The sequence below is a fragment of the Eptatretus burgeri genome, chromosome 5, assembly GCF_056783735.1.
Source record: "Eptatretus burgeri isolate ZD-2024b chromosome 5, Ebu_testis_v1, whole genome shotgun sequence".
Taxonomy (NCBI): Eukaryota; Metazoa; Chordata; class Myxini; order Myxiniformes; family Myxinidae; genus Eptatretus; species Eptatretus burgeri.
The window spans coordinates 94375947-94397819 of NC_140965.1; the positions used below are offsets into that span (position 1 = coordinate 94375947).

Genomic DNA, 21873 nt, shown 5'->3' on the forward strand with positions numbered 1-21873 from the left:
GCTTTGAGTTAGCCATTTTTTCTGTTCTATCTTTTATTTCAAACAAACAGCATCTCAACAACCACGCCATCCCCACCACAGCGCCAACCACACTACAACCACGCCACCTCCACCATCAACACTACCACATCTTCGCCACTCGCCATTCAGTAGGCCCTGTGCGGTTACAATCTCCGGGAACAAACAAAAACCAACAACTATGCTCGGGGGTTTTCCCGCCTGTTTTTCCCGTCGAGGTTCTCTGCACTCGGTGTGGAGGAGGGGCAATGCAGGGGTCAAAGGTGAGAAAAGGTGGGGGCCTCTTTTTGGGGGAATAATTCCCTGGCTCCGAGCCAAGACTGACTCCCCTGGCCCCTACGTGGCGCGGGGTGGAGGGAAAGCGAGAGGTCACGCCCCCCTTCGAGAGGCTTCTCCAAGAAGCTCGAAGGGAGGCGGGGCCTAAAACGGGGTGGAGCGAAGGGCTGAGCCCCGCGCTACAAAAGGCGGACAGGACGGACCTCAAGGGTGGTGGTTGGTCAAGAGGTGGTTGGTCAAGAGTTGGTTGGTCGAGGGTTGGTCTTCATGGTCGTCTTCTGGTTTGAGTCGCGAGCTTGTTGTTCCTGCCTTGCTTCGTTGACCCGTGTGCGAGCGCGGAAAACAGCGCCGAACAAACCCCGTCCGTTTCCCCAAAACCCTGTCCGTACTGTCGAGCGGACCACACGAGCGACACGCGGCATGAGCTCGCGGACCACGCCGGAGGGGCTCGGAGTTGCGGTCGCAAAAGGAGGACTCGACGCGATCAGGAAAGTCGCACTTCCATTTTCTTTTGGGGTTTGGTGTAAACGTGTGTGTGTGGCGCCAGTCTGGTGAAGTAAAACTGTTAAGTGTTGCCGTGTGCTCGCGTAGTCGGTCGTAGCTCTGCATTGTTGTTGTTGTTTTAAATTGTTTTACGTGCATTCTGTTTGGCTGTATATGTGTGTTCTCTGTGTGCCGCGGAATAAATGTGCATTATGTTGAACTGTTTTCCCGTTTCGCTTCGTCTTTTCTTTAATTGAATCTCCATCTTGCTTCACGTAACGGGTTCGCCGTGGGCTTAATACGCCCGATAATTAATTAATCGGAACCGTCGAGGCCGACGATAACACCGCTCGGTTATCCCGATAGCATGCAACGGATCGCTTAAGCGGCCCGTGTCCAAAGTCGACCTGCGGCGAGGTGCGATTGCCCGGTCTACCATCTGCGTGGGTACTTAGGTAGGTCGAGTTTGGCGAACAACCCTATCCCACGCGGGTGGCTGATTGGCACGATCGTGGTGAGGCCGAAAGGCCCACCCGCGACTAGCTCCCGGCGTTAGTCCGAGAGGGTCACGACAGAATTGTCCGTCTGGTGGGCGACGTGCCGCGATTCGAGTCACGTGGCCGTTCGCACGCCGGCGGGCGCGAATTCGCAACAATATATATATATATATATATATATATATATATATATATATATATATATATATACATATATATACATATATACATATATATACATATATATATATATACATATATATATATATATATATATATATACATATACATATATATATATATATATATATATATATATATATATACATATATATACATATATATACATATATATATATACATATATATATATATATATATATATATATATATATACATATATATACATATATCGGGGCATATTATGTGATACCGGTCGTCCGTCCGTCTGTCTGTCTGTCCATCCGTCTGTCTGTCCGCACTCGAACTCCCAAAGTTTTCAACTTTCACGTTTCATATTTGGTACATAGGTACAGACTGTGGAGACGGTGTGTCGCGACATACGTTCGTCATCCAAAGTGGTTGCCATGGCAACCAGGATGCTGTTTTCCATGTCGTAGCACAATTCTGGATATACCTTCTTGTTCTTCATAAATTGACGTGTTTGAATATATAATTGTGTGTGCGCGCGAGTGCGTGCGTGCGCGCGCGTGTATGTGTGTCACAGAGACTTTTTCGGGCGTATATTGTGCTCACTTGCGCTCTTGTTATTTCTGTTATTGAGTTTATTGTAGAGATTTTGTTTTTTACCTATTTTTTTTTTATATTAATAAAGGCTACGGCCATTAAACCGGCAAAAGGAAGCATCCCAGAAGATAAAGAAAATAGGGTAACATTTGTACATGTCGAGCTTTGAAATAATACTTATTGCTACGAAACATCATATTTTCCAATTTAATAAAATAATTCCAACCCGTCATTTTTGATAGACTTTTATACAAGTACTATATATAATTTGGTGTGTGTGTGTATTTGAATGGTATGCACTCCTAAACCGCTGGATGGAATGATTTGAAATTTGGTGGTTGTACTTGGGGTATGCCCGGAAAGGTTTTAGTTGTTTAAAAAATTCATAGTTGCGGGGATTCGGGAGGGGAAGATAACCCAAATTCTCCATGTGAATGTGTATTGTGTAGCACCGCTCTGGTGGAAAGGTTTATTACAAGTACCCACAGTTTAGTGTTGTCATAGTATCTCTGTATGAACATCTTATAGAATTGAAAACTGTTTGGCCAACTTATATACATGCTCTGTATTTTATGCACTTCTAAGCTGCTGGATGAAACAACTTGTAAATTGGTGGTTGTAGTCTGGGTGTGCATGGGATTGTAGTACTAACTGGTCACCTCCAACTTATATTTTTCATTGTTTGTGAAAGTGGGGACTTATCATAAGAAGTGAGTGAATAATTTATCTTAACTGTGAATGCAGTCTTGCAGAATGTATTTCTCTGGACAGAATAATTTGAAAACTGGATGTTATCCCTAAAAACTAAATCAAACTGCTGGAAGTTATACAAAACATTCTAAAATATTCCATTTCCCTATGATACAGTATAACGAATCATCATAGATGTGGGGGAACGCATTCAAATACTGCATATGTGTGCTTTTTTGTGGGACGAAATGCATTGAAACTTGGTGGTTGTACTTATGGTGGGTGTGGAAATGTTCTACTAATTTGGGATGGTGACCTCCAACCTGTGTTTTTACTTTTCCCTAAAAATGTTGAAAATTTATCCTAATTTGATGCCTGTCTGTTCCTTTGTTTTGTTTGACCTAAATCCACTCCTGTGCTGCTGAATGTTTTCAAAAGTTGAGCTTGTACAGCATAACACACAATAGCCCTCCCCCTCTCTCTCTTCCCCCCACCTTGCAGCTCCCAGGAGGAGCAGGTGTTTCTTGTGTTATTAAAATATACACTTCACCCCAGCTTCACTAAACTGTTGAGGAAAGTGACCCTCAACCATCTGTCACATTACTGGCCCTCACTGCTTAAGGACAAACAAACTTCTACATAATGAATCGTAAACATGCCTCACTGCCTTGTTCTTAGAAAATAATTTTCTTTATTGCAGTTATAATTTTGAGTTACATTCATTGCAACTGGTCTGTACTTGCTTGTCTGCTTGTCCTTTTCATATTTACATGGTTTAAAAATGTTCTTTTATAAAATGATAAATTAGCTCTTTATAATGTAAGACATTTACTGGAATATTCCCAGAGTAAAGCTGCTTCACCAACTTAGGGACTGGCAGGATACTCTCGAGTCTAGAGGTATGCACACTGATCTCTGAGCTGTCTAGCCTGGCTTTGAATCTCGACCCAGCTGTAAACTGTCACCCTGGGGTTTCGTAGGCAGGGCAAGGCATCGATGTTGGTGCCATCCATCGGAAGGACATAATATACATGGGGCCAAAAACGTTTCTTGTTTGACTCTGACCCCACAATAATATGGGAATAATTGCTGCCATTAAAGTAGTAGTAGGAGTAGCAATAGCAATTTATGTTGTTGTAGTCGTTGGACTCATCTCAGTTGCCCGGTCCGAATCCCGCCAAACTGTGTGAAAGCAGTCGCTCCAGCCAACTGATTCTGGTACTCCGATCAAGTTTCTGGGCCTGTTTGCCTCTTTACCGTACTCAAGTGGAATGTCCAAACCAGTCAGGCAATGTGCTACCCGGTACCATGCGCCCAGTTACCCTAATTAGCGATCCTAGCGGAGATAGCGGGATGCAGGCATGTTTCGTACTGGGTGCGAATCACCCAAATCCTCGCTGTCCTTTGATGGACGTACTAGCCAATATAATTTGTGATCAGGACATTTGAATTACCCAGAGACCATGTGAATTTGTAATGGTGTATTTACAACAGAAAGGGCAGAAATACAAGAGAAGCAATACCAGTATTTACAATATGCCATACATGCTCCGAGCATCGAACGAACAGTAGCTCCTTAAAGGGGAATCCAAATGCAAATTTTATTTTCTGAAAACCATTAATCACGCTCTAATTTGAAGGGAAAAAATTTGAAGTTTTTTTTTTGTTGCCAATCACAGCGTCGATTTTCGATTTTGCCTGTGACGTCACACCTTGAACCCACATTGATCCAAATGGCAGTTTACATGGAGAAGCTTTGTATTTCAAGCTAGGATTCAGATACTGATTCCATCATCCGTCATTAGCAACTCTGAAGGTTCTTGGTATGTTGCAAGTGGGATTTTGAAGGAACTATAAGAGACAAAATTAGTGATGGAAATGCTTTCAGGGGAATTGTGGAGCAGAATCGTTTCAAACCTTATGCGAGTGGTTCAGACGAAGATTGCGATGTGGAGGTGTTCGTGATAATGAAAACATCGGTCACATGTTCATGACAGATTGGTAGGTTTTGTTTTTTCCATCCACTTGACGGTTTATAAGGGATTTTGTGTTAATTGATCAATCAATTATACGTATTACTCCAGCAAAAATACGCGTCATCGCCCGACAGCCGACACTGCCCAGGCACACTCGGACATCGCTGACAAAATGGGCGATGAATGCTTTGTCCCACCATTGCATGCTGACCAAGTGTCCTGTATGTTATGGGATCATCCCATTTCATACTTTCCTGGGATGCCATTTGTGTCTGTGGTTGTGCCCGTTCCATTCCATGTCTGTCGTGTCATGTCCATGCCAATGTCCTGCCCCAATGGATGGGGGAGTGGTTCTCGAGGGTGGTTGGTGTGGAAGGGAGAGTGGTGCTTGGGTGGAGGGGTGTGGGATGGTGGTGGGTATTGTTAGGATGGTGGTTGATGGGGGAGCCAGCAGATGTAGTGAAGTGAGATCGGTCACTGGCGGGCCAACACAGGTGTTCAATTCCCAGCTCAAATCGTCGATGTACATGTGCTGGTAGCTGTGTAGAGATGGTCTTACAGTTTTGAGTGATGGCTGTTTCTTCCACTTAATCATGGGGATGGCATCCTCTCTCAATTGTGGTGGATAACCACAAGATCTCGCCATCTCTGTTGTTTCATAACAGTTCTCTGTAAAATGTTCTAAGCACAAAAGCGAACATTTTCTCAGCCCAATCCACACTTGGGTATTTCGGACAAACCTCGTCCAATTTCTGGCAAACTTAGTGTCTTTCGGCCATTGATGTAGCATGAAACCATCTCGGTTTGTATTACTACACAAGCACCGAGGACACATCGACTCGGCACATTTGTGGAAAATCAAAAAGTAATCGCCGTTTGAGTTAAATCATCCCGTGATGTAACCCGTATACAGTATGGATCTGGTTGTTGACTTCTAAGTGCGACACCATGGCTTAGTGTGAAGAAGAAGATTTTGACTTTTAATCGCAAAATTACTTACTTTATAATTCGCAAATTGGAAAAAGACACATCATATCTATTTTGTAGGCTATCAATGAATAGATTAGCATCGAGGTAGTCCCCTTTAAGTATCTTTGCGTTTGGGTTCCCCTTTAAGTATCTAATCCATAACAGGACCCATGTACATCACTGCAGAAAGGACCAGAAGAATGCCCAGACTAAAATGCCGAAGGCTGTGCCCGATGGGACACAACTAACTCCAAGTCAAGATGCTCCCCGGCAGGAAAACAGTTAGTGCCTTATAAGATTGGGCCAGCAGGATGGAGGGCCGGTCCGGTCGCTACCTGTGGTGGGGCCTTTGGTGGAGGAAGCACATTCTGTAGGTAGGGGGCATGTTGTGCCGATGGAGAAAACCGAAGCTCATGCGCAGCTCTGTCTATTGATTTTGGAGCATCTGTTTCCCCAGGTTACCACTCCCTTTTATAGTTTTAGCCTCACATCGAGGACCACTGGCCCACGAGCCCTACCCCAACCCCCCCCCTGCTGCCAATGGCCCGGGGCCAAGTGGGGCAGCCCACCATGACCTTTTACCCAGATTGGTGGCGTGCTTTCTGTCGTCATGGCAGCATATTTCTGCCTGCTGATGATGCCTGTTGGATCATTCCAAAGGACATTTAATACGGATTACAAAGTGATAAAACATGAAAAGGGTGTCAAGGGAAAGTGGTTTTAGATACACACATGTGGGGAGGGAAGACAACAGCTTTCTATACACATAACAGCACATATCTTGATATCACAATTAAATTACCTCATGCATATTCGAACACATGCAATAAAGGAAATCACTCTCGCTATACTATGCAATGTTATCCCCTACAAGGCATTCCCACAACAATATGTATGGCTACCCGATGTTGTAAAATTGTAATTTATAAGGTTTGAGGTTGTCATGCCACAGACGCAGTGCAAAGTGGGGTTAAGCAATTGGTTCACTCTGTCTGTGTATCAGTCTATTTCTATGATCGAGGAACTACTTGGTTTCAATTGAATTTCATGTTTTGAATACTGCGGAACACGAATCAGAACATGAACTTGAACATGAACCTTCAGTTTAGCAGTACTTTGGCTCTGAATTTGGAAAATTATATGGAATCTCGTTCTGAACACGCATGTGCAGATTGGAGTAAGGTAATTGTTTTTGCCTACCTGTCTGATTGTCTGGCAGTCCAACAAAATTTAAAGTGATTCCAAACAGGAAACTTACTGTTTTTACGGATGTCATAAAGGACACAAACAACAGGCACAAATAAGTAACGTAATATGTTAAATACGGTGGTGAAAAAGAGAGTTCATCAGCGGTACTGCTGAATAAATGTTTTTCTTTTTAATCTATAACCTTTAAAAACTTTAATTTTATCTAAATTGAATTATATTATGATGTTTGTGGCCAGGGCTTGGACTGAATCAGAGCAGAGTTTTGAGAGCCTGTTCCCCAGAGACATTTTCCGCCCTTCACACCAGTTCGCTAGAATGGAGTTTCGCAGCTTACTCACCTCAATTCCTCTCTCACCTCACGTCTTCCATATTTTCACACACACTTCCTTCGTTTCTTTAGACTGCACCACTTTTTTTCTTGACATTTAACCTCAGTTCTTTCTTCTACGTGGATTTGCATGCATTTACACGGCCTCTGTGCATTGTTTCAGGACCTGGGATAGATCACAAACCCTCCAGTAACGCCATCGGTGCACTCACCCCTGGAATGAGGCATCCCGGGGCCATGCAGACCAATGCATGGGACGGACGGAGCCGGAAGAGATGCGAGATTACGAGTCGAGGTGATGATTGCTTCCACAGAAGCAGTCAAAGGTTCGCTGGGGGAGGTGCGTTTCTTTCATCACCTCATTTGTTTCTTCCTCAAATCTAAATGTCTTGTCACTCTTACCCTCCTTCATTTGGGTGTCCAGGGTCCATGTTTCGTTTACTTGTGCTAAGTGAATGTTCCAACTTTTGCCGTGTGGTCATGTTCGTGAAGTCCCAATAGAAAATGTATATGTGTGTTTATTGTACTATATATGTGTTTGAACTCTTGTAATTTCATGTCTGATCTCCCTCACCATTTTCTGCGCTAATGCCATTTTATCTCCTTTGCATTTCTCCTCATCATTCTTTTAATCATTCCTCCCATCACTTTCCGCTCTTTCGATTGTCTTGCATGCTTTGTAGTACATTGTTGAAGTGTTGAATATGTCCTGATTTATCCTACTTGTTGTTGGTCTGAATAGCGTTCTCGGTGGACAATTGGTCCAAGTTCCCAATGGTAATGGTAGCCCATGTAAAGTGGCACGCGGAATTGGTTCGCTCAGCCAAATTAACTGCCGCGTAGTTGCAGGCACAATTCCTCATCTGCCACGCTGAATTCACTGGCATGGTAAAGCGACGTTGAGCCTGAGGATCCAGCCAAAGTTGAGGGTTGCAGCCGGCGTTCGTGGTCTCTCAGGTCAGATCAGGTCAGGTATGGGAGCATGTGCCAGAACAGTACGTCGCAACGTCCACTTTCCGCCGGTACTCCAGGGGCCTCTGTCTGGCCCTCCCCCAGGCAGATGCCAGGCCCATCCCCATCTCCTTGAGATGCTGGTCAACCTGTTACAACCACGAAGCACGTGGTCGGCCCATTGGCCTCCTCCACTCACGAGACTCCCCCGCTGAGAGAATCTGGTGAGCAGGATCAGCGTCATAAAAACGAGCCACATGTCCATACAGCCGCAACTGACGTTCACGGACAATGCAGGTAACAAATCTCATCCGAGTCTCTCTCAGCAACCGCTCATTGGACACAAAATCTGACCAGCGATAGCCAAGGATTCTCTGAAGAGACCTGGTACCAAAGGAATCAAGTCTCCATCTCAGATCCTTGGTCAGAGTCCAAGTCTCACATCCATAGAGCAAGACTGGAAGCACCAAGGACCTGAAGACTCGGACTTTTGTCCTCCCACACAGGTACCGGCAGTGCCACACCCCATGATCCAGTGAATCCATGACTCCCCAGGCCCGACTCAGACGTCTATTGACCTCTGACTCAGTCAGCAGAGACATGAATATCACTGCCAAGGTAAGTGAATCTCTCCACGACCTCAACATCCTCACCACAAACAGACACAAACAGGACAGCAGCATCCAATATGTCACCGAAAGCCTGGATCTTAGTTTTGACCCAAAAACCCGTAATCCCAGTGGCTCCAACTCCTCATTCAGCACCTTGAGGGCCCCCAAAGGATATCTAAAGTCTCCGCAAAGATGACTGCATCATCTGCGAAATCAAGGTCCGAGATCTTGACATTCCCAAACGATGCACCGCAGCTTGATCTTTCCGACATCCTCCCTAAAATCCAGTCCATACAAGTGCTGAAAAGTGTGGGGGCCAGTACACACCCCTGACGAACTCCAATAACAACTGGAAATAAGTCAGAGATGGTACCACCACACTTCACAGCCCTCTCAGTACCAGAGTAGAGTTCAGACATCAGATCAATCACTTTTGGTGGCACCCCACGAAGACCAAGAATCCTCCAGAGGACATCCCGATTCACTGAATCGAACGCTTTACAGAGATCAACATAGGCTGCAAGCAGCCCCTGCCGAAACTCTCGTCTGCGTTCGGTGAGGACCCGAATAGCAAGGGTACGGTCAATCGTTGACCTCTTTGGTGTAAAGCCTGACTGCTCTGGACGCTGGTGCTCAAGCAGATGGTGGCGAACCCTATCAAGTATTATCCGAGCAAAGACCTTGCCCGGCACTGAGAGCAGCGTCACCCCTCAGTAGTTGTTGCAGTCTTGGCGATCACCCTTCCCTTTCCAGAGAGGGACAACAAGGCCCCTCTTCCAATCAGTTGGGATGATGCCCGTGTTCCAGGCAGAGCACAAAACTGCATGCAATGACACGAGTGTGGCATTTCCACCAGCCTTGAGAAGTTCAGCATGGATGCCACAGATCCCTGGAGCTTTGCCTCGTTTCAACCGGTTCACCACAGCCCATGTTTCCACAAGCGAAGGTGGATCACAGTTGATTGGAGGGTCAACAACAGGGATTGTAACACCCTTTGACGTCCATCTTGACAGCTGGGGGATCAGCCTGGTACAACTGCTCAAAGTAACCCTCCCAGTGGGCCTTCTCTTCAGACTCCTCTGTCAAGAGCCGACCACTCTCTGCTCTAACTGCAGTGCTCCGAGGGATGGACTTGGATGAACGCAATGCGCGAATTCCCCTGTAAGCGGGACGAGAATCACCTGTCCACAGGTGATGCTCTACCCCTTCACAGATTCCTTGCACATAGGCCTCCTTGTCCACCCTTAGTGCACGTACAGTTTTACGCCTCAGCTCCCTGAACAGCTCAGCTCTGCCATTCAGCCTGGCTCTGCGACTCTGGTCAATGGTATCCAGTGTCCCTTGAGAGATAAAATTCTTCTTTGCCCTGCGGTGAGTTCCAAGACATCAACCGGCAACATCAAGGATGGTGGTCTTGAAGGCAATCCACAACTCTTCAGGACTCCCCAAAGCATCCAGACACCCCAAATGTCCACTCAGCTTGTTCGCAAACTCCTCAGCTACCCTCTTATCCTTGAGCTTGCCAACATCCAGCCAAGGCTGGGATGGTACCATTCTCCAGGATTTAAGGTAAAGCTTTTGAGTTGCGACAACAAGCCGGTGGTCAGTATTGAGGAACTGAGCACTCTGGTGGACCCTGCAGCTCTGGATCATCCTCCAGCGACCGTCAACGAGGACATGGTCAATCTCCTTTGCCACACCGCCAGCATTGGAATACCAAGTCCAGCGATGAGCTTGTGGGTGCTGAAACCATGAACCAGCCACCCGAAGTCCATGACGTCTTGCAAAGTCAAGGAACTTAGTGCTATTCTGGTTCATAGTTCCTGACCCATGGGGACCAACACACATCTCATAACCATCCCTATCAGTTCCAGTCGATGCATTGAAATCCCTGAAGACTAGAAGTGTATCTCGCCTGGGGCACTGATCAACCACAGACTCGAGCGTGGCGTAGAATGTGTCCTTCACGGTGAGATCACTCGCCTCAGTCGGAGTACAGACAGAGACCAGGGAAATGACACCTAAGGAGTGAACAATCCTTATTCTCATAATACGCTCATTGACCGGTCTAACCTCAATTATCATTGGGGTCAGCTTATTGGACACAGCTACAGCAACTCCTTGGGTATGGTAACCATCAGAGCGACCAGACCAATAGTAGGTGTAACCACCCACCATTATCTCGCCGCAATCTAGTCTCCGAACCTCAGAGAGTGCTGCAATACCGATGTCCAAACGCTTGAGCTCAGATGATAACAGAGACAGGTGATCATCCTCTCTTAGGCATAGGACATTCCAGGCACCCACCCGAAGGGACCGCCTCAGGTTAACCCAAGGAGACCGCCGTCTGGTGGACGACACCTCAGCACCACTCCAACACACTCTCCTGCAATCTGACCCAGGGATGTTACCCCGTGGTTTCCCTCCTATCATCAAAGATTGGGGGTCCCGAAGGATTTGCCCCAATCCCGTCATCCGGTGAGCTGCCCTGCAAAGGGAAGCTGCACAGGAGGTACTCCCACGGAGTGGGTTTTCAGATTTTTTTTGCGTTTTTGCGTTTTGCGGAATGAAGGGTTTTACGGTGGCTGGAGTGCAAATCCTGCCACCAACCTCCTAATAAAAAAGTAACCCAACTGCAAGGAGGACGTCCGCAGACATAGTTGGGCACTAGATATGGATGGCCGTTGGCTCACAAGGAGCTCCTCCGCCCTTTGCCAGGTTTTGTTTTTAATCCTGCTGGGTGTCCATATCCAAACACCCTCCTCACCAGAAAACCTGGTGGGCGAGATGGTTTAGTTGCCGACAACCCGACCATGGAACAGGTTAGTACAGGTTTACATGGTACCTGTAGCAGGTCACAGATCTAACCTGACCTGACAATACTCGGTCTCTCAGGACATGCCGCTTTCTTGGGGTTATCCAGAGGTGATCAATGCTTTCTTTGGACAGTGGGATTGAGAGTTGGCCTTCACAATTTGCAGATGACACTAGGGTTGGAGATAAGGTAAACAGTACAAAGGAGGATGATCAGATTCACGAAAGTCTGGATACTTTAAATGATTGGACAAAAGATTAGCAGATACAATTTAACATCAAGAAATGTATTGAGCTTGGCATGGATAAGAATAATGAAAGTGGAGATTACACCAGTAATAGGCATCCACAAGCATCCTTCACCATGTCGTGGAATATTGGCCGAGGCCTTCACTTTGTATCTTCTTCCGCCCTCATTTTTTCACCTTTACTCCCTTTTAAAATCCGTTTTCTCCACAACCGCTTGAGTGATTGCCATGAAATTTTCAACATATGAGTGAATACCCATGGAGATGTTTTGTTTTTTAAAAACAGTCATATGATTGGATGGAAATGTTGCCGATGTTCCAAAAAGTGTTTTCTGTCAGCATGGATTGCAGGGTGTTTCACGTATCAGGAATAAACTGCCTCGACTTCGCTTCGCGCGACCTCGGCCGATTGATGCCGATGATTGAGAGATATGGCCAAAACCAATAAATAGCATGATATTTCAAAACATTGTCGACTCATTTGGACAAAATTTGATGGACATGTTGGGTGTGTGACAAGGAAGAATTGATTCAATTTTGGTGAAGATCCGGATGGAGATCTGGCTTATGAGTGGGTTCAGTGTTTAGCCTGGCAGAGGTATGCGCTTTACCGAGTGCTGTTGTCGTTTTATTAAGGGGATAAATTATAAATCAAAAGAGGTAGTGTTTGAATAATCAAAATAACTCTGTACTGGCATTTAGTGAGGCCCCTTCTGCAATATTATGTTCAACTTTGGTCATTATATCTGATGAGAGGGTTCAGCATAGAGCAACGAGACTGATTCCAGGCCGAGCTAGACTAAGCTCTTTGAGGAGTGGTTAGGGTGGCCATTTGTCCGGTTTTATAGGGGATAGTCCAGTTTTCTGCTCCTTTGTCCTCTGTCCTTTTTGATAAAAAAACCAGATACCCTTTATTTCTGCTATTTTCCTCTTGAGCCACACAAGCTTTTGACACACAATTTAGCATTTGATTGTTGGTTTTCATTGGTTCATATATTTCTCATTTAATTAGTGCCTCATTTGTATTGATCCTGTGAATGACAACAAAGATCCCATTTGTCATGTTTCCGAATGACGTCATTACATTACGGTTACAGCTATTGTGTGATGCAGTTAATCGTCTGCTGTTTCCTAATGACGTCTTTGCATGACGGTTATTTTTTGATGTTACCGAAGCGTAAGATATCCTTCAGCTCAGAGTGGTCGAAAGAACATGATTCATGCACAAATACATGTGCATTCACCCTCTTGGGGAGCAAACAACTTCTGAATGATGCCAGAAAAGGACATAAATATAAACACCAGTGGATCACAGAATTATGAGCACACATTTCACTTTTTGCGAGTTTTTATAACTGTAGTTATAATGAATTAGCACTAAATTTAGTTGAAAACAAAACAAAACACTGTGCAGTAAATGTAACTGGCCTCTATTCTTGAGGTCCCTTGGTAGCGAACCAAGGTGCGGCTAAAGGAACATGACCCTAGTCAAAAAAAAAAAAAAAAAATATATATATATATATATATATATATATATATATATGGAAAAATAGGAGAAAAAATAGGAAAAAAATAAATTCAAAATATGTTTTTTTCCAATTTTTTTCCACATGAAAAAATATATTTCAAATCATGAGTTTTGGAACAAAAAAATCGGAAAAAATTAGGAGAAAAAATATTTTAAATAGCCAGTTTTAGAACAAAAATGAACAGAAAAAAATAGGTTCTGTTCTGCCATCTGGCACTTGGCTGCTGAGTCGCTGTCATTTCTTAGAAACACAGCTGTGCCACTAATGCTGTGCCCCTCTACCAGTGCATGTACTCATTTGCTGACCTCAGAAGATTGACAGACTGAGTCAACCCCACCTGGTGTTAATTCAGTAGCCAATGGGGCTTGAATTCAGGACCCTAGAATACAAAGCCAGCCATCCTAACCACTAAGGTCACACCAGGCTATTAAAAAGGTGAAAAACAGATTTTAAATAGCCAGTTTCAGACCAAAAATAGGAAATAAATAGGAGAAAAATATATTTTAAATAGGCCGTTTTTGAACAAAACAAAGAGTGAAAAAACAGCAACCACTTTGGTGTAAAACAACAAAGTATAGAAAAATTATTGCAAAAATAGTAGCAAATCTGGTGTAAAAACAAAGTGTGGAAAGAAAATTTACTGAAAAAAATAGCAACCACTTTGGTGTAAAACAAACAATGTAGAGGAAAAATAGTGAAAAAATAGCAGCAAATCTGGTGTAAAATAAACAAGGTCCAGGAAAATGGTGAAAAAATAGCAGCAAATCTGGTGTAAAACATCAAAGTATGGAAAAAGAAACATAGTAAAGAAATAGCAACCACTTTGGTGTAAAACAATGTAGAGAAAAATAGCAAAAAAAAAAAATAAATGCAGCAAATAGTGAAAAAACAGCAACCACTTTGGTGTAAAACAACAAAGTATAGAAAAATTATTGCAAAAATAGTAGCAAATCTGGTGTAAAAACAGTGTGGAAAAAAACTTACTGAAAAAAATAGCAACCACTTTGGTATAAAACAAACAATGTAGAGGAAAAATAGTGAAAAAATAGCAGCAAATCTGGTGTAAAACATCAAAGTATGGAAAAAGAAACATAGTGAAGAAATAGCAACCACTTTGGTGTAAAACAATGTAGAGAAAAATTGCAAAAAAAAAAAAAAAAAATGCAGCAAATAGTGAAAAAAATAGCAACCATTTTGATGTAAAAAAAACAATGTCGAGAAAAAGTGAAAAAATAGCAGCACATCTGGTGTAAAAAAACAGTCCAAGAAAGTAGTGAAAAAAAAGTTGATGAATGGAATGGTCTCCAAGAAAGTAGCAACCAATTTGTTGTAAAAAAACAAAGTATGGAAAAAAAAGTGAAAAAATAACAACCACTGGTGTAAAACAATGTTACGAAAAATAGTGAAAAAACAGCAGCAAATCTGGTGTAAAAACAAAGTATGGAAAAATAGTGAAGTACAGTATAGCAGCCACTTTAGTGCAGAGCAAAGTCCAGAAAAATAGTGAAAAATAGCAGCAAATCTGGTGATAAAAAAGCAATAAAATGTTGAAAAAAAAGTCAGGAAAAATAGTAAAAACGTTGCACTGCAATCACCGAACTCTCCAGAATAGGAAAGGAAACCTATCTTTTTGCTATTTTGGGGAAAAAATAGTTTCAAAATAGAACTCTCTATCGAGTGCAGCCTGTGGCTGCTGGTTGCATCATTGGTTGGGACGCGGCTTTGCTGCTGATGCAGTGTCCCCCTTACCAGTACACTGGTACTCATTTTGCTGACCTCGAAAGGATGACAAGCTGAGTCAACCTCCTGGTGTATTAATTCAGCGGCCAACGGGGCTTGAACTACAGGACCCTCAGATCCCAAGCCGCCACCCTAACCACTAAGCCAACACCAGGCTACAAAATAGCACTGAATTCCCCAAAATAGACTAAAAATAGCCTAAATATATGGGAAAATATATATTTTTGCTTGCTGTAAATCGACGAGGGGGGGGGGGGACTTTATCAATATGTTGAAGTTGCCGGACTTTTTTGTCTGTTTCTCTCTTTCTCCCATTGGTTGGACAGCTGACCTGATTCCACCCATAACCTCAAAAAAAGAAAAAAAAATCAAATGATACATCTGCCATTTTTAATCACCACTTGACTTGGGCCTTATGGGCTTTAGGCCTCTGGTGGACATTCGGAGAGTAGAGTTAATGCATGGAATGGTCTCTCTGGAAAGATGGTGGCAGCAGAAACAGTAGCTTGGTTTAAACTAGAATTAGATAGGTACAGAGAAGCATTGCCGATTGAAGGTACATAGATATTGGCAAGATTGTCCAGGCTTGGTGGACCCAATGGCCTCCTCTTGCATTGAGGCTCCTTGTGAAATTTGCTTCCCATAAATTGTTTCCCAGCCAAATTTCGAACCCATTGGTAATCTCAGTGTGCTTTGTAAGCATCACACGCTAATGTGTGTGCTTTCTCGATGGGTGCTGATAAGAGTCGTTATTATGGTGAATACGTACCAGTCAGATCTCAATTCGAACAGAACATATGCAAATTTTCAATTACCTTGGGACACTTTTAAGTGCATTACAGATGAGTGAGATAGCTAGTTATAGTCTTTCTGTCTTCCACGACTGTGCCAGATGGTATGGGTGTGTGTTTGTGTGTGTGTGTGTGTGTGTGTGTGTGTGTGTGTGTGTGTGTGTGTGTGTGTGTGTGTATTCAATCAGGGCTGGCTGGACTGGTCATTTAATGGTGAAATTATGGTACATGTTTGTAGTTTCGTATCGCTGTAGGTTGCAAGTCCTTTGGTGCAGTGAAAGTGCCTCAAGGACAACTGCTTGAAGGCAATCAAACAGGCCTGAGCCCTGTGAATGGTTATGGCAGGGATTTGTAAGTTGGCCAATGAACCAGCACACAATGATCCTTGCTTGTGGAAGACACTGTAGAACCTTTAACGACTACCACCAATGATGGCAGACAGGATATCAACTTAACATCCCATGTGATGGATGGCACACTCATTGATGCAATTACTCTGCTTGGAAAGCATTGGAGTTACAGTTTATAGTCGTGCCAGGGATCGAAACCAGGCAAGACATATCAGGCAAATGCATGACTTTTGAGCTCTCCTGTCAGCCCCCTGACATAGAGGCACCTGCCTTTTGTGTGCCTGCCATGTCCTACCTTGTTCTTCTACAAAAACTATGCCTCAACTCTGAATTAATTATTCCCAATCTTAAACATGCAGAATTACTATCTCAGTTACATCAATGGGATATCGTTTTTTTACTTATATGGAACACAGCAAACAATATATATTTTTCGTAAGTTAATTAAAAAAAAAAAAATCAAAACCATTTCAAAGCAATCAAACCAATTTTCGACAGCAAGTCAGATATTTTTTGAGATTGGATGAATAACTAGTGTTACTGGTAGAGGCCTGTGTTGATCTGTGTCCGAAGACAGGTAAACAATGGCTGAAATCAACAGGACTTTGAATTTGGTAACCTCAATCACCGTCCAGTTGATTATCCATTGTTCTATCTCCAGACAGTGAGTCAATTATTGGAATTTTTCCATTCATATGACAAAACTTTTTTTTCTTTATAAGAGCGAGGCTCATGTAGAAGAGCAAAGTATAACTGATAGTGGGACACATTTCAAGTGAATCTTATTCTTCCAGCATATGGCAGCTTGACTGCCGGGTAGCTATCATTTTGTTGAGACGCGACTATGCCGCTGATGCTGTGCCCCTATACTACTACACGGGCACTCATTTTGACGACCTCGGAAAGGCTGAGTCAACCCCACCTAGTGTTAATTCAGTGGCCAACGGGGCTCAAACTCAGGACCCCAAGATCCCAAGCCAGATCAACTGAATGAACGAACAGGAAAAGAAGAGAGGTCGTTGGTTTCATTGAAATCCGTTAATTCATTCTCAAGTTATCAGACAAACAAACAGACAGACAGACACGGACGGCTCCTTTTATAATATAGATGCAGTTGATATGACTGACTGCTTTATCGATGGAACTGAAGGACTGCGCGTTAAATGTAGAGAGATGTTGTTCCATTTGTCCTGTGCATAGTGGCCAGATAGATTTGTTTTTTTTTTGTAGTTATTGAGTGTTTTTTGAAGAGTGTGGACGTTTATTGGCAAGGTTGAGTTTGGTGATGATAGGGATGTGGTCAGAAGGAAGGTCGTGAATTGTATTCCATGACATCGTTGTTGCTAACAGAGGAGTGCGTAGTGTAAGGAAGTGGGGTTGTCATTATCTCGTCTTCGACGGAGTCGAGATGAGCTGTTAAAGCCATGACGATGTCTGTCCTTCAGTCCATCCTTCCGCCAGTCAGTCAGCAAGTCATGCAGAGGGTCCATTCACATTTCTACGATTTTCCCTACTACTCCTAGGCAGCTTGATGATGATTCACGACATCGATGGGCAAAAACGAACGGAGTCCATTTTTCTTTAATTTCCATCCAGGTGGTGAGACAATTGGCTAATTAACTCAAAATATAATCTATGTTGGCCACGAGCGACTGTGGGCAGTACATTCAGCCATATTGTCAAAAATTTCCAGCCGGATCCTATGAAAACTGTCGGAGAAGATAGACTTTGAATGAACCCTGGTCGAAAACAATAAAAAAAAGAAGTTCGTTATATCTCAGAGACTATGAGTCAGGTATGCATGAAACTGGTATGGTAGGTTCATGGTATGTCCTAGTTATGCGTGAGAAAGAACCGTTGCTATGGACGCTTTTGTTGGCTAATAAAGGCTGAAAAACGACTAAATTCGACTTGATCGACTACCCCTGTCCACCTACCGGCTTGTTTGTCTGTCAATCACATACTAAGAGATTCTGTCATCTCACAAGATGTTTTGTTGTTTAATTTAAATTTCTTAAATTACCGTCTTAATTACCCTCAACAGAGGAGAGGATATTACAAATTTAAGGCCCCTAACATCTCTTAGACCCCCAAAAACACCTTACACCCCTAATATCTCTTTGACCCCTTGGGCCCTTTACACCCTTTATAACTTGAAGACTCGAAAGAACTTTAACACCATTAAGATCATTAAGACCCTTAAGACCCTCTTTATCCCCTAATGCATAACAACTATGACCGCTCTCCATCGGGAGCCAAGCATCTGTCCCAATTAGGATTATATATTTTAATTTGATCTTGGGGGGGGGGGGGGGAGGAGTCTTGTAGGAGAGTTGTGATTCTTTAAGATGGCGAGTTCATTTAATTGTTCCAAAATGAAGTCGAGCTTTTCATATCATTTGTTTGGGAAGAGAGCCAGGATAGGTCTTGGCATTGAAGTCACCAGTTCGTATTAGTTGGGGTTTGTTTTGCAAGTTTTTGAGAAGGGGTTTAAATGCTGGTGGACAAGAGCTTGAAGGTCGTATGGACATATTTATTATGTTACAAAGAGTTTTGTCTATTTTGACTGATGGAAAGAAGTTCAGTGGTGTTGTCATTTCGTATCAACTGTTTTGTGTTATTGGTTGTGTTTGGAAAGGGGATTATATGGTGCACAAGAGTGAGTCCACCACCTGCACTATTATTCTTCTTCCCGTAATAAACCGAGCTCTCAAGGAGCATTATAGGTTCAGGACTTCGATTTATTACCTCCACCACCGAAGGTGAAGGAGGTTGTGTTTTCACCCCCTTTCTGTTTGTTTGTTTGTTTGTCTGTTTGTTTGTGGAGGATATCTCAAAAAGTTGTCGATGGATCTGGATGAAATTTTGTGGACACGTTGGGTGTGTGACAAAGACGAACTGCTTAGATTTTGGTGAAGATCCAGATCCGAATCTGATAATTCTTCTGATCTGATCTGATCTGATAAAGAAGATTCAAAGTGATTCTTCACCATTGAGAGATAGTGCCAAAAACAATATAGTAATGTATAGCATGATATTTCAAAAATGTATTGGGCCCGATATGTTCTCGTGGATCAGGCATTACTTGACGGAGGTAAGCGCTCTACCAAGTGTCTTTCTAGTTGGGTTTGGGTTTGGAAAAACAAAACCAACCAAGAATTTAATTTGGAGCTTATTATGGTTGGGGTGATGTGAGTGCGTACGTGGAGTTTGGGTGTAGTTTGTCAGTTGGGAAGGGAGGGGGTGAGGGGATGAGAGAACAGTGAGTGTTGATGAGTTTGCAATCACGTGTCTATTGTGGGTTGTGTAGGTGGTAGAGAAGTGAGTGCAGTGCATTTTTGATGTGGCCAATTCTAGCAGCTGTGGCAATTCAGTTGGTCATGTCTTCTGGTGATAGGCATGTTGCATGTTGGGCAGATGTAGATCTGTGGTTCAGGATTGAGGTTAACATTGTTTTCCAAAAGTATTCACCCCCTCCCCCCCCAAAGTTTTCACATCTTGATGCCACCTGAGCTTACTTCATGATCCTTTCAAATCAAACTTAATATATGGAGTCCTCACAACCTACTCCAAAGTGATAAAGCTAAAAAAAAAAATGCAGATAAAATGTGAATAAGTTACATTAACAGAGAAAATCAGATGATTTTCAGTTGCCCAAGTAGCCACTTATCTCAAGAATTTCAAGGTGCAATCACTTTGTCAATCAACAAGGCAAACATGAAGACAAATATGAAAGCAATGAGCTTTCCAAAGACGTCAGACATAAAGTGGTGAAGAGGTACTGCTCAGGAGAGGGTTACAAGAATATTTCAAAGTCACTCATTATCCCTTTGAGTACAATGAAATCCATCATTATGAAATGGAAGACGTATCATACCACCGAGACTCTATGCAGACCAGGTCACCCATCCAAACTCAGCAGTCGGGCAAGCAGGAAACTGGTTCGGGATGTCACTGTAAATCCAATAATGACTCTAAAAGAACAGCAAGTTTCTATGTTCCAGTGTTCATCAATCAAAAATATCCCGTTCCCTTCACGAAGCTGGCCTTAATGGACAGGCGGCAATAAACAATCCATCAACAAAAAGACTCATCCAAAAGCTCGTATGGAGTTTGCAAAAAAGCGTCTTAATGATACTGCAGGCATGTGGAGAAAAGTTTTGTGGCCAGACGAGACAAAAATTGAACTTTTCAGTCTAAATGCAAAGCGTTACATCTGGTGCAAGCCTAACACTGCACATCTCCCCGTCAACACCATCTCGACTATCAAGCATGGTTGTGGCAGCATCACGTTTTGGAGCTGCTTTTCATCAGCAGGTAGTGGCAAGCTTATCAGGATAGAAGGGACAATGGACGGTGCAAAGTACAGGAGAATCCTTCATGAAAACCTACTCGAGTCAGCCACGAATCTGAAACTGGGTAGGGGATTCACATTTCAGCAGGACAATGATCCGAAGCACAAAGCTAACGCCACACTGGAGTGGCTCAATAATGATAAAATAAATGATCTTGAGTGTCCCAGGAAAAGTCCTGACTTGAACCCAATTGAACATTCATGACGAGACTTGAAGATTGCAGTCCATCGATGATCCCCATCAAACTTTGCAGAACTGGAGCACTTTTCACATGAAGAATGGACAAACATTTCACCATCTCACTGTGCAAAGCTGGGGGAGGCCAACTACGTGTACCTACCCAAAAAGACTCATAGCGGTCATTGCTTCAAAAGGTGCTTAGGAACTGACCTAAGGGGCTGAATATTTTTTTACAACCAGTGAATTTTGATTTGTACATATTTTTTGCGGGTATTCCTGACATGTGACCTCCTTCAACTATAACGGTGTTTAATTTGATCTCTTCAGATGTGAATAAAAAAGTTCATTTGGAAAAATTGTTTCTACATAATTTGTAATTCTTGTGGCAAAAATTCTAAATGTGGCAATGTTGGTCGGGGTTGAATATTTTTGCAGGCCACTGCATATCTTCAGCAAGGAGCATTTGGGAGAGCCTGGCAGCCTGGATTACCTCCAGGTATCCTTCATGCAAAAAAATATGAACAAAGCTCTCTGAGAGCTTGGCTTTCATGCCATTGCCTGGGCCCACCAATCCCTTGAGGGAGATTGAGGAAAGTTGAGGATTGTTGGTCTTCTTTCAGAGTTCCAGTTTCTTGGGATTTCCATGGACTATCTTCTCTTGAAGAATGGTGCCACCATTTGTGAGCAAGCATTTTGAAACTTCATGGCCAGACGAGACAAACATTGAGCTTGAACTCAAGTGGTCTCCCTGCAGCACAGATAATGCAGTGGACAAAGGGAATGTCTTTGTCTCTTTGTCTCTTTAGATTCCACATGGGATCCATTTTCCTACTTGAATGTGTCTGAGTTGTTATTTTAGATCCAGTCAGCAGCCATAATGTCGTGAAAAAATACTTCGTAATCCAGCTAGATTTGCTATGGATACCGTAACCTTGTACGGTATTGAGTTTCTCAGCTTCATAATTTACGAGTCTATTATGTAAGAGGTGTGTGTGTGTGTGTGTGTGTGTGTGTGTGTGTGTGTGTGTGTGTGTGTGTGTGTGTGTGTGTGTGTCACTATTTTTCCCAGAGATGGCTGAGCAGATCTTCGTCAAACTTTTAGAGGTTCATC

The 21873-nt window shown here is 43.2% G+C and overlaps 1 long non-coding RNA gene across 1 annotated transcript in view; it reads left to right on the plus strand.

Annotated features, from left to right (window-relative positions):
* The window catches only part of LOC147026984 (uncharacterized), a 56046-nt gene that overhangs the window by 17327 nt on the left and 16846 nt on the right, over positions 1–21873 (plus strand). The window contains exon 2 of the long non-coding RNA XR_015058589.1: positions 7357–7533. This is a non-coding gene — a long non-coding RNA (uncharacterized LOC147026984). The remainder of the gene's footprint in view (positions 1–7356; positions 7534–21873) is intronic.